Genomic DNA, 12,077 nt, shown 5'->3' on the forward strand with positions numbered 1-12,077 from the left:
TTATTAGGGTTTTAAAATCACCTCCCCCCTCTCTTCCCACACACTCTCTCTCTCTCTTTCCCACGCACACTCTCTCTCTCTTTCCCCACGCACACTCTCTCTCTCTTTCCCCACGCACACTCTCTCTCTCTCTCTCTCTCTCTCTCTCTCTCTCTCTCTCTCTCTCTCTCTCTCTTTCCCCACGCACACTCTCTCTCTCTCTCTCTCCCTCTCTCTCTCTCTCTTCTCCCCACGCACACTCTCTCTCTCTCTCTCTCTCTCTCTTTCCCCACGCAACTACTCTCTCTCTCTCTCTCTCTCTCTTTCCCCACGCACACTCTCTCTCTCTCTCTCTCTCTCTCTCTCTCTCTCTCTCTCTCTCTTTCCCCACGCACACACTCTCTCTCTCTCTTTCCCACGCGCTCTCTCTCTCTCTCTCTCTCTCTCTCTTTCCCCACGCACTCTCTCTCTCTCTCTCTCTCTCTCTCTCTCTCTCTTTCCCCACGCACTCTCTCTCTCTCTCTCTCTCTCTCTCTCTCTCTCTCTTTCCCCACGCACTCTCTTCTCTCTCTCTCTCTCTCTCTCTCTCTCTCTCTTTCCCCACGCACTCTCTCTCTCTCTCTCTTTCCCACGCACACTCTCTCTCTCTCTCTCTTCCCCACGCACACTCTCTCTCTCTCTCTCTTTCCCCACGCACACTCTCTCTCTCTCTCTCTTTCCCCACGCACACTCTCTCTCTCTCTCTTTCCCCACGCACACTCTCTCTCTCTCTCTCTCTCTTTCCCCACGCACACTCTCTCTCTCTCTCTCTCTTTCCCCACGCACACTCTCTCTCTCTCTCTTTCCCCACGCACACTCTCTCTCTCTCTCTCTCTTTCCCCACGCACACTCTCTCTCTCTCTCTTTCCCCACGCACACTCTCTCTCTCTCTCTCTCTTTCCCCACGCACACTCTCTCTCTCTCTTTCCCCACGTACACTCTCTCTCTCTCTTTCCCCACGCACACTCTCTCTCTCTTTCCCCACGCACACTCTCTCTCTCTCTCTCTCTTTCCCCCACGCACACTCTCTCTCTCTCTCTCTCTCTTTCCCCACGCGCACACTCTCTCTCTCTTTCCCCACGCGCACACTCTCTCTCTCTCTCTCTCTCTTTCCCCACGCGCACACTCTCTCTCTCTCTCTTTCCCCACGCGCACTCTCTCTCTCTCTCTCTTTCCCCACGCGCACACTTCTCTCTCTCTCTTTCCCCACGCGCACACTCTCTCTCCTCTCTCTCTCTCTCTTTCCCCACGCACACACTCTCTCTCTCTCTCTTTCCCCACGCGCTCTCTCTCTCTCTCTCTCCTGTACACTGGCCCCGATATTTGTGTGGAGGTGGGATGTCAGCGGGGAGGTGATTGGGTGTGTGGGTAACCGACCAATTAAAAATGTCTGTTTCGCACGCGATCATGAGTCGTGGCTCCCGGGTTTGCCGTCCGAAAGCTGCGCAGCGGGCGGACTGCACACCCACATCACAGGCTGTCAGCTGGAGGAGCTCTATTTAAAGGGGCAGTCCTCCAATGGCTGCTCCTGGAGCAAAGACCCACACACCACAATGGAGCAGCACAGGAGTAAGGCTGCTCCAAGATTCAACAATGCCTCACTCCAGGTGCTACTGGATGTGGTGAAGAGGAGGAGGAGGGATGTGTTCTACCTGGTGGACGGGAGGAAGTGGCCTACCTCTGCCACCAAGAAGGCCTGGCTCGAGGTGGCAGAAGAGGTCACCTGCAGCATCAACATCTCCCACACCTGGATCCAGTGTAGGAAGCACTTCAATGACCGAACTAGGTCAGCCAAAGTGAGTACACCTACTGATTCTCCTACATTCCATCTTCCACATCACCACCCCCACCCCACAACTCATTCTGTACTGCCGGGACTACTCTATCACATCACTCCTCACACCCACTTAAGGCTCATCCTCAACTTATCTGCACTCCCTCACCTCCCCATTAGTCATCCCACCACTACCACTTAACCCAATCCAATGTCATGGCTCTGTCTCATGCTCACCCTCTGATGCATCTCTTTCACGGTCAGCTGCATCCAAACCAATGCATTCATCAGTTGGCCACTTCACCATCACTCACTCTCCCATCTGTACTTTCTCCCCTTATAGGAGAGAAGAGAGCTCAGAATGCACAGGAGAGGGCAAGGACTGGAGGGGGGGCCGCAACAAATTGTCGTCCTCACAGACATGGAGCAGGAGGCGCTGGAGCTCTGTCCCTCGAGTGCCTGTCCGCCAGGGATGCCGAGACTGGCACCCAACAAACGTCTAGTGACACAACTTTAACATTCAGCACACACAATATGAATTGATGTTAACATGCCTTGCCATCTTCAGCACCTCAGTATGTTCATTGCAACATGTTATATCTGTGATGATACTTAATATTGCCTTCTGTCTATTACAGGGCCTTCAGCGACCGCTGTGATGGCAGAGAGCGATTCCTCAGAGGACCTGCCGGCCTCTGAGGGGGCACCGTCACCTCTGAGGGGGCACCGTCACATCTGAGCAAGCCATCCACCAGCGCAGATACTCACACCTCGGTGGGTCCTAGCAGACGCTGATGGCAGGGGCAGGGGCAGCTGTGGAGAGTCCACATCATTGGGAGCACTCCTCTCCAGGCTCTGCTCAGCTGGACACAGATGCTGAACCCTGGGGGCCATCCTTTAAATGGAGAATGATCGAGGGGCAGCAGCACATTTGCGAAGTGCTGGAACAGATGCCACGTGCACTCTCCACAATAGCGCAGAGGATGGAGGAGTCCAACTCCTGCATGAGTGGAATGGTGGCACAGGTACAGGAGGGAATCTCTGAGATAGTGTCACAGGGACGTGAGCAACTCTCTGAGATAGTGTCACAAGTAAGTGCGGGAATGTCTGCGACGGAGAGAAGGCTAGCCTCCATTGAGCTGCAAGCACGGCTCACAAAAGAGTCCATTCAGGCCCTGACAACGGCCGTTCGGACTCAAGGTGAACAACATTCTGCCGCCTTAAACAGGCAGGCAGATACACCAGCACTGGCCTCACATATCCTCCAAACTGTCGTCCAGCTGAGTAGTAGGAGTGATGTGGGCCTGACCCAGGCAAGGGATGATGACGAAAGGGGACGTGGAAGTGGGGACGCCACTCAAAGTGCTCCCACGTCTCACCCCTTGACCCCCTCTCAACCAGTACCCGCAATGCTGCCTCCTCTCCAGGTGGTTGAGTCTGCCCCTGCACAGGTACAGGTGGAGCAGTCGTTGGAGGGGCCCTCACGGGCTCCAAAACCCAGAGGGCGTAGGCCCAAAGCATCTAATCGGTCAGGTCATGAACAAGAGCAACCTGCCACTACCTCTGCTGCAGCCACAGGGGATGCACCATGTAGGGGTAGTCGGAAGAGAAAGGCGAAGGGCATGCACAAGGGTATTTGACGGTTGGTCATGTTTTTTTATTTATATTTGCTTTTTATTAAACTCACATTGAATATTATAATTGTCACCACTCCTGCCATGTCTTGCCCATTCTTGACTGGCTTTTGTGATAGGGCCCTTTCATGAGGTTCACCATGAACGCTGACACTTGATGCCACCCAGTGGGTCACTCTACACTGGGTGTATGTGTAGTTACAGGCCTGTTTTGTGCAGAGAGGGGAGGGGGGTGGGGGCTGGTGTGGGCGCTGCTCTATCCAGGTGGTCTGAGGACTGGACTCTTCACACTGTCTGATGTTAGGAGAACCGTTCACATATCAGTGACTCCCTGGCCTCACGAGCAGCCAGGTGAGCTGCTGCTCTGCCCATGGGTTCCTCCTGCTCCTCCTCCACCTCCTCTCCCTCCTCCTCCTCCTCAATGTGGGTGGTAGATGTGGATGGGGCCTCCTCCAACGGCACCCCTCTCTGTTGTGCCATGTTGTGCAGGGCACAACACAGGACTATAATGCGTCCCACTCTGTCTGGTGTGTATTGAAGCGCTCCCCCAGAACAGTCAAGGCACCTGAAGCGCATCTTGAGCAGCCCTATAACATGCTCAATTGTAGACCTGGTGGTGATGTGGCTGTTGTTATATTGACGCTGTTACTCGGTGATGGGGTCCCTCAGAGGTGTCATAAGCCACGTGTGCAGGGGGTATCCCTTGTCCCCGAGGAGCCAGCCCTTAATGGTGTTCGGTGTGTGGAAGAGGGGCGGGATGGTGGATTCCCAGAGGATGAAGGAATCGTGCCAGCTGCCAGAGTATCTGGCACACACGTGAAGGAATCTCTTGCGGTGGTCACAAATGAGCTGAGTGTTGATGGAGTGACAGCCCTTCCTGTTGATGAACAGTCCTGGCTCGTGTGGAGGTGCTCGTATTGCTATATGGGTGCAATTGATTACACCCTGCACCCGTGGGAATCCAGCCACAGAGTGGAATCCCACTGCCCTCTCCGTCTGGCTGAGATCGCCCATGGGGAAGTCGATATACTCCAAGGCCCTGCGCAACAAGCCGTTGGTGACCTGCCTTATGCACTTGTGTGCAGACAACTGAGAGACCCCTGCAATGTCCCCTGCGGTAGCCTGGAATGATCGGAGGCGAAGAAGTTGAGGGCAGTGGTGACTTTGACAGTGACAGGTAAGGAGATGCTGCTCGGCCCAGCTGGGAGCAGCTTGGCATGAAGGAGGCTGCAGATGTCTGCGACTACCTGGCGACTGACTCTGAGCCTCCATATGCACTGCTCCTCAGAGAGGTCCAGGAAGATGAGCCTCGGTCTGTAGACCCTGTGGTGAGCATAGTGCCTCCTGAAACATTGTTCTCTCTGTTGTTGCCCTCTGTGCTCTTGTGCAGGTGCCTGTGGCACTGCACTGTGTTGTGGAGCTCCACGTGGCGGAGGTGGATACCGTGCCTGGCGAGGCTGGTGATGTTGCTCATCCTCGGATGTAGTTGTGAATGCCGCCATGGCACCCCCCTCATCCTGACGGTGTGAGTTTGAGGGGGTCCGAAAAGTAGTTAAATATGTTTGAACAGCAGAATTTTGAGTGGGAAGTAAGAATTTTCAGTGTAAACACAAAGATCTTGCAGCCAAAACTTTGTCTGAAATAACAGAGTGCCCTGTTGCAATAAGTGACCTTCTCTCCTCATCTGTCAAATAAGCATTTGAATCTCCCACTGGCTGCTGGCTGAAACACGCCTGTTTCAACAGGGAGTGTTTCCCACAGCACGGGAAACACGCTGAGGATGCTTCAAAATCACACCCTTGCCAAAAGGTGGAGAAAATTAAGTACTTCAATTACTTCAACTACCTCAACAACTATATAAATGATCATCCCGCCGGCCGTTAAAGCCGGCGGGACTTCCGCATTCGGGAGGGGCGCACACCCAAACGTGTCAATGGGGAACCTGGAAGTCTGCGGGTTGGGGCCGGGCTCCAAACCCACTCAGGATTTCCGCGATTTTCGGAGCCCCCCGCACCCCGAACACACCCACTACTTCACTGGAAAATTGAGCTCACACACTCTCTTCCCCATACGCTCGCTCTCTCTCTCTCTCTCTCTCTCTCTCTCTCTCTCTCTCTCTCTCTCTCTCTCTCTTTCCCCGCACGCGCTCTCTCTCTTTCCCCCTCCCAAGACGCCTACTTCCACCTCCATAACATCGCCCGTCTCCGTCTCCGTCTCCGTCCCTGTCCCTGTCCCTGCCACAGCTCATCTGCTGCTGAAACCCTCATCTATACCTTTGTTACCTCTAGACTGGACTTCCACTCTCCATAACCTTGAGCTCATCCTAAACTCTGCTGCCCTTAATCCTAACTCTCACCAAGTCCCGTTCTCCCATCACCCCTGTGCTCCCTGACCTACATTGGCTCCCGGTCCGGGAGCACCTCGATTTTAAAATTCTCATCCTTCTTTTCAAGTGCCTCCACGCCCTCGCCCCTCCCTATCTCCTCCACGCCCTCGCCCCTCCCTATCTCCTCCACGCCCTCGCCCCTCCCTATCTCCTCCACGCCCTCGCCCCTCCCTATCTCCTCCACGCCCTCGCCCCTCCCTATCTCCTCCACGCCCTCGCCCCTCCCTATCTCCTCCACGCCCTCGCCCCTCCCTATCTCCTCCACGCCCTCGCCCCTCCCTATCTCCTCCACGCCCTCGCCCCTCCCTATCTCCTCCACGCCCTCGCCCCTCCCTATCTCCTCCACGCCCTCGCCCCTCCCTATCTCCTCCACGCCCTCGCCCCTCCCTATCTCCTCCACGCCCTCGCCCCTCCCTATCTCCTCCACGCCCTCGCCCCTCCCTATCTCCTCCACGCCCTCGCCCCTCCCTATCTCCTCCACGCCCTCGCCCCTCCCTATCTCCTCCACGCCCTCGCCCCTCCCTATCTCCTCCACGCCCTCGCCCCTCCCTATCTCCTCCACGCCCTCGCCCCTCCCTATCTCCTCCACGCCCTCGCCCCTCCCTATCTCCTCCACGCCCTCGCCCCTCCCTATCTCCTCCACGCCCTCGCCCCTCCCTATCTCCTCCACGCCCTCGCCCCTCCCTATCTCCTCCACGCCCTCGCCCCTCCCTATCTCCTCCACGCCCTCGCCCCTCCCTATCTCCTCCACGCCCTCGCCCCTCCCTATCTCCTCCACGCCCTCGCCCCTCCCTATCTCCTCCACGCCCTCGCCCCTCCCTATCTCCTCCACGCCCTCGCCCCTCCCTATCTCCTCCACGCCCTCGCCCCTCCCTATCTCCTCCACGCCCTCGCCCCTCCCTATCTCCTCCACGCCCTCGCCCCTCCCTATCTCCTCCACGCCCTCGCCCCTCCCTATCTCCTCCACGCCCTCGCCCCTCCCTATCTCCTCCACGCCCTCGCCCCTCCCTATCTCCTCCACGCCCTCGCCCCTCCCTATCTCCTCCACGCCCTCGCCCCTCCCTATCTCCTCCACGCCCTCGCCCCTCCCTATCTCCTCCACGCCCTCGCCCCTCCCTATCTCCTCCACGCCCTCGCCCCTCCCTATCTCCTCCACGCCCTCGCCCCTCCCTATCTCCTCCACGCCCTCGCCCCTCCCTATCTCCTCCACGCCCTCGCCCCTCCCTATCTCCTCCACGCCCTCGCCCCTCCCTATCTCCTCCACGCCCTCGCCCCTCCCTATCTCCTCCACGCCCTCGCCCCTCCCTATCTCCTCCACGCCCTCGCCCCTCCCTATCTCCTCCACGCCCTCGCCCCTCCCTATCTCCTCCACGCCCGACAACCTTCCGAGATCTCTGCACTCCTCCAATACTGGCCTCCTGCGCATCCCCGATTTAATCGCTCCACCATTGGCGACTCTGCCTTCAGCTGCCGAGGTCCTAAACTTTGGAATTCCCTCCCTAAACCTCTCCTCCTCTCTACCTCTCTCCTACTTTAAGATGCTCCTTAACACCTACCTCTGTGACCAAGCTTTTGGACACCTGTCCCAATATCTCCTTACGTGGGGTCAGTGTCAAATTTTGTTTGATAACGCACCTGTGAAGCGGCTTAGGACCTTTTCCTACGTTAAAGGTGCTACATAAATGCAAATTGTTGTTCTCCCTCCCGCTCTCTCTCTCTTCCCCCTCCCGCTCCCGCTCTCTCTCTCTTTTCCCCCTCCTGCTCTCTCTCTCTCTCTATTTCCCCCCTCCCGCTCGCTCGCTCTCTCTCTCTCTCTATTTTCCCCCTCCCGCGCTCTCTCTCTCTCTCTCTCTATTTTCCCCCTCCCGCTCTCTCTCTCTCTCTATTTTCCCCCTCCCGCTCTCTCTCTCTCTCTATTTTCCCCCTCCCGCGCTCTCTCTCTCTCTCTCTCTCTATTTCCCCCCTCCCGCTCGCTCGCTCTCTATTTCCCCCCTCCCGCTCGCTCGCTCTCTATTTTCCCCCTCCCCCTCGCTCGCTCTCTATTTCCCCCCTCCCGCTCGCTCGCTCTCTATTTCCCCCCTCCCGCTCGCTCGCTCTCTATTTCCCCCCTCCCGCTCGCTCGCTCTCTATTTCCCCCCTCCCGCTCGCTCGCTCTCTATTTCCCCCCTCCCGCTCGCTCGCTCTCTATTTCCCCCCTCCCGCTCGCTCGCTCTCTATTTCCCCCCTCCCGCTCGCTCGCTCTCTATTTCCCCCCTCCCGCTCGCTCGCTCTCTATTTCCCCCCTCCCGCTCGCTCGCTCTCTATTTCCCCCCTCCCGCTCGCTCGCTCTCTATTTCCCCCCTCCCGCTCGCTCGCTCTCTATTTCCCCCCTCCCGCTCGCTCGCTCTCTATTTCCCCCCTCCCGCTCGCTCGCTCTCTATTTTCCCCCCTCCCGCTCGCTCGCTCTCTATTTCCCCCCTCCCGCTCGCTCGCTCTCTATTTCCCCCCTCCCGCTCGCTCGCTCTCTATTTCCCCCCTCCCGCTCGCTCGCTCTCTATTTCCCCCCTCCCGCTCGCTCGCTCTCTATTTCCCCCCTCCCGCTCGTTCTCTATTTCCCCCCTCCCGCTCGTTCTCTATTTCCCCCCTCCCGCTCGCTCTCTATTTCCCCCCCTCCCGCTCGCTCGCTCTCTATTTCCCCCCTCCCGCTCTCTCGCTCTCTCTATTTCCCCCCTCCCGCTCTCTCGCTCTCTCTATTTCCCCCCTCCCGCTCGCTCGCTCTCTATTTCCCCCCTCCCGCTCGCTCGCTCTCTATTTTCCCCCCTCCCGCTCGCTCGCTCTCTATTTTCCCCCCTCCCGCTCGCTCGCTCTCTATTTTCCCCCCTCCCGCTCGCTCGCTCTCTATTTTCCCCCCTCCCGCTCGCTCGCTCTCTATTTTCCCCCCTCCCGCTCGCTCGCTCTCTATTTTCCCCCCTCCCGCTCGCTCGCTCTCTATTTTCCCCCCTCCCGCTCGCTCGCTCTCTATTTTCCCCCCTCCCGCTCGCTCGCTCTCTATTTTCCCCCCTCCCGCTCGCTCGCTCTCTATTTTCCCCCCTCCCGCTCGCTCGCTCTCTATTTTCCCCCCTCCCGCTCGCTCGCTCTCTATTTTCCCCCCTCCCGCTCGCTCGCTCTCTATTTTCCCCCCTCCCGCTCGCTCGCTCTCTATTTTCCCCCCTCCCGCTCGCTCGCTCTCTATTTTCCCCCCTCCCGCTCGCTCGCTCTCTATTTTCCCCCCTCCCGCTCGCTCGCTCTCTATTTTTCCCCCCTCCCGCTCGCTCGCTCTCTATTTTTCCCCCCTCCCGCTCGCTCGCTCTCTATTTTTCCCCCCTCCCGCTCGCTCGCTCTCTATTTTCCCCCCTCCGCGACTGTAGCCTGGCAGTAGCTCTTGGTCCTATGTTGCCTCTGGATGTTCTCATTTCCTATGTTGGGTGGGTGTTCCAGAGAACGAGCATTCCCATAGAAGTGGTGCTGGCAGTTTGAGAAAAGCTCTGTTATTGTAACATTCCTCTCTTAGTTGCTTTTGGCAGAAAAATTCGAAGTAACAGTAAAGGAGCTTCAATATGTTGTAAAGAGCTGATTGCGAACAATATAGTTAATAGGTTTTCCATATGGGTGGTTGATTTTAATGAATTGGCTGATCTTTCATGAATGAGATGGGAAATTAAAAACAGAAGATGCTGGAAAGACACAGCAGTCCCACCAGCATCCGATTTGAGAAAAGACAGGTTATTATTTTGGGTGGAGACCCTTCATTAGAACTTGACGCCGAAAGATAAGTGAGCCCATTTATCGGACTGCCTGTTTGTGATGAGAGTCACCAGACCCCCCTCTTCACCTCTAGCTCTTGTTCTCTCCCTTTTCCTTCAGTTTGTTCAGCCCCATAAAGAAGTTCAGTTAAAGCTTCCAGTCTCCAGTTCAACCACAAAGCGAGCCTGAGCTGTGGCGTAGGTAATGGTTGCAAATGTCAGCTCTCGTTTATTTCCATCTTTGTGTCTTTGCATTTTATAATATAAATATCTTGTGTTGTTGTGATAAATGTGGTTGTTATTATGTAGCATGTACGTGACATCCAGCCACTCAGACGGGCCGCAGTATAACGGGAACACGATAGTGCTGTCTTTTCGTTGAGTATTGCTGATGTTAGAAGATTATTGCCCAATGTGAGGCAGGAATTGTGTCCACTGTCTGAAGTAAACAGTCGTGTAACCCTTTTTTTCTCTGTATTTATGAACAATTTCCAAGAGGCGCTGGGGACTTTGAGCACTTTGTAACTTGAGTTTGACATCACGCAGGAGTTGCATTCCATGCTTTGTTAAACCAAAAGGAATGTGAGACTACCTCCTTCAGGGATTCTCACACCGAGTCAGGTCAGGCCTGGACTCTGGAATTCAATTGCAACCTTAGCACATGTTTGGGCTACTGAACCAAGGCAGTGTAGTTCAGATAAAATATTTACTTTTTATGAAGAATTGTTTCTCAAAACTAACTACTTGCCTTTGCTGAAAGAAGACCACAAAAATAAGCCGTCACAATAAACAGTATTATTGGCTACATTTTTAGACCTGCATTGGCTCCCGGTCCACCAACGCCTCGAATTTAAATTCTCATCCTCGTGTTCAAGTCCCTCCATGGCCTCGCCCCTCCCTATCTCTCTTCAACGTCTCATCCAAAAGATGGCACCTCCGACAGTGCAGCACTCCCTCAGTTCTGCACTAGAGTGCCAGCCTAGATTTTGTGCTCAAGTCTCTGGAGTGGAGCTTGAACCCACAACCTTCTGACTCAGAGGCGAGAGTGCTACGCACTGAGCTACAGCTGACACCTGATACACATGGAGCCTGTGCACACAGCAGCAACTCGCCAAGCTTCGTTGACAGCACCTCCCAAACCCGCGACCTCTACCACCTAGAAGGATAAGGGCAGCAGGCACATGGGAACAACACCACCTGCACGTTCCCCTCCAAGTCACACACCATCCGGACTTGGAAATATATCGCCGTTCCTTCATCGTCGCTGGGTCAAAAGCCTGGAACTCCCTACCCAACGGCACTGCGGGAGAACCTTCACCACACGGACTGCAGCGGTTCAAGAAGGCGGCTCACCACCACCTTCTCGAGGACAATTAGGGATGGGCAATAAATGCTGGCCTTGCCAGCAACGCCCACATCCCATGAACAAATAAAAAAAACTCCTGTGCTGAACTGAAGTATTAAACTAACCATATAATTGGCCTTCCAATGAGCTGTCTTTTCACACCTCTTACATACTTCATGAGATGGAAGGGCCTCCACTGCTATCCCACCAGACTGTTTGCATTCACTTCTTCTTTTGAGGAAAATTTGACACTCCAATATACATGTCATGCACATTCCCATTTGCAGCTAATCCATCAGATTCATTAAACAGATGTCTGGGAGTGAGTTACTCTAATCCAAGAGTTTTGTAATTCATTCAGATTGAAGAGTTCGAGCAGCCAGATCCACTTTGAAACAGCTGTACGTGCGGCAGCTATTTGGCTGTGGGAGGTTGTTACAGGCCAGAGACAGAGACGGTGCTTCCTTGAGGGATTTCAAGCCAACAGCCAAAGAAAAAAACATGGCCACTTGTTTTTATGGGGCCAGTAGCGAGACAGAGTGAAACCAATGTCTTGTAATATAATTATTAACCGCTGCTGGTTTCAAAAAAGTTCTGCGGGACAAGTTAATAAGGTGCTATTTAAACAGTTGCTAGAAGGTTAACGAGCAAGCAGGCTGTTGACTTGTACACCAGATTTGTTTTCTCTCTCTCTCTCTCTCTCTCTCTCTCTCCCACACATCTTGAGGGGGAGCAGCTCAGCTGGGTTCAGTTCATAAAGATAAGTACAGATGAAGGAGTCCAGCAGGCTCACAGAAACCTGCAAATCTCTTGTCACAGCATCTAGCAATCCTTTGAGAAAGGCCATTCTGCCCATCGAGTTTGTTCTTTCTTAGAAATCTGCCATCACAGCAACTAGCTATCTGTTGAGAATGCAGAGGTTTTTTTTTTGCCTCCACTACCCTACCCAGAAGATCAATCCTTTATTTGATGGCTTGGCAGAAATCAGGAACTGGCCACTTGGGAAATTCTGAGCGTCCATTCTGAGATGGTGTGTTGCCATCCAACGGATGGATTGATTTCTTTAAGCAGTCATTTCCCAATCTGTACGGGTCAGTGGTTGACTTTCTAGCTGATCGGCACATATTTAGTGCGATTGGCCCAGACTTCGAGCCAGAGA

General features: G+C 54.9%; 1 protein-coding gene across 3 annotated transcripts in view; it reads left to right on the plus strand.

Annotated features, from left to right (window-relative positions):
* Nucleotides 1–12,077, plus strand: part of LOC137340191 (protein bicaudal C homolog 1-like) — a 255,822-nt gene that overhangs the window by 132,694 nt on the left and 111,051 nt on the right. The window lies entirely within an intron of this gene.

The sequence above is a fragment of the Heptranchias perlo genome, chromosome 21, assembly GCF_035084215.1.
Source record: "Heptranchias perlo isolate sHepPer1 chromosome 21, sHepPer1.hap1, whole genome shotgun sequence".
Lineage (NCBI taxonomy): Eukaryota > Metazoa > Chordata > Chondrichthyes > Hexanchiformes > Hexanchidae > Heptranchias > Heptranchias perlo.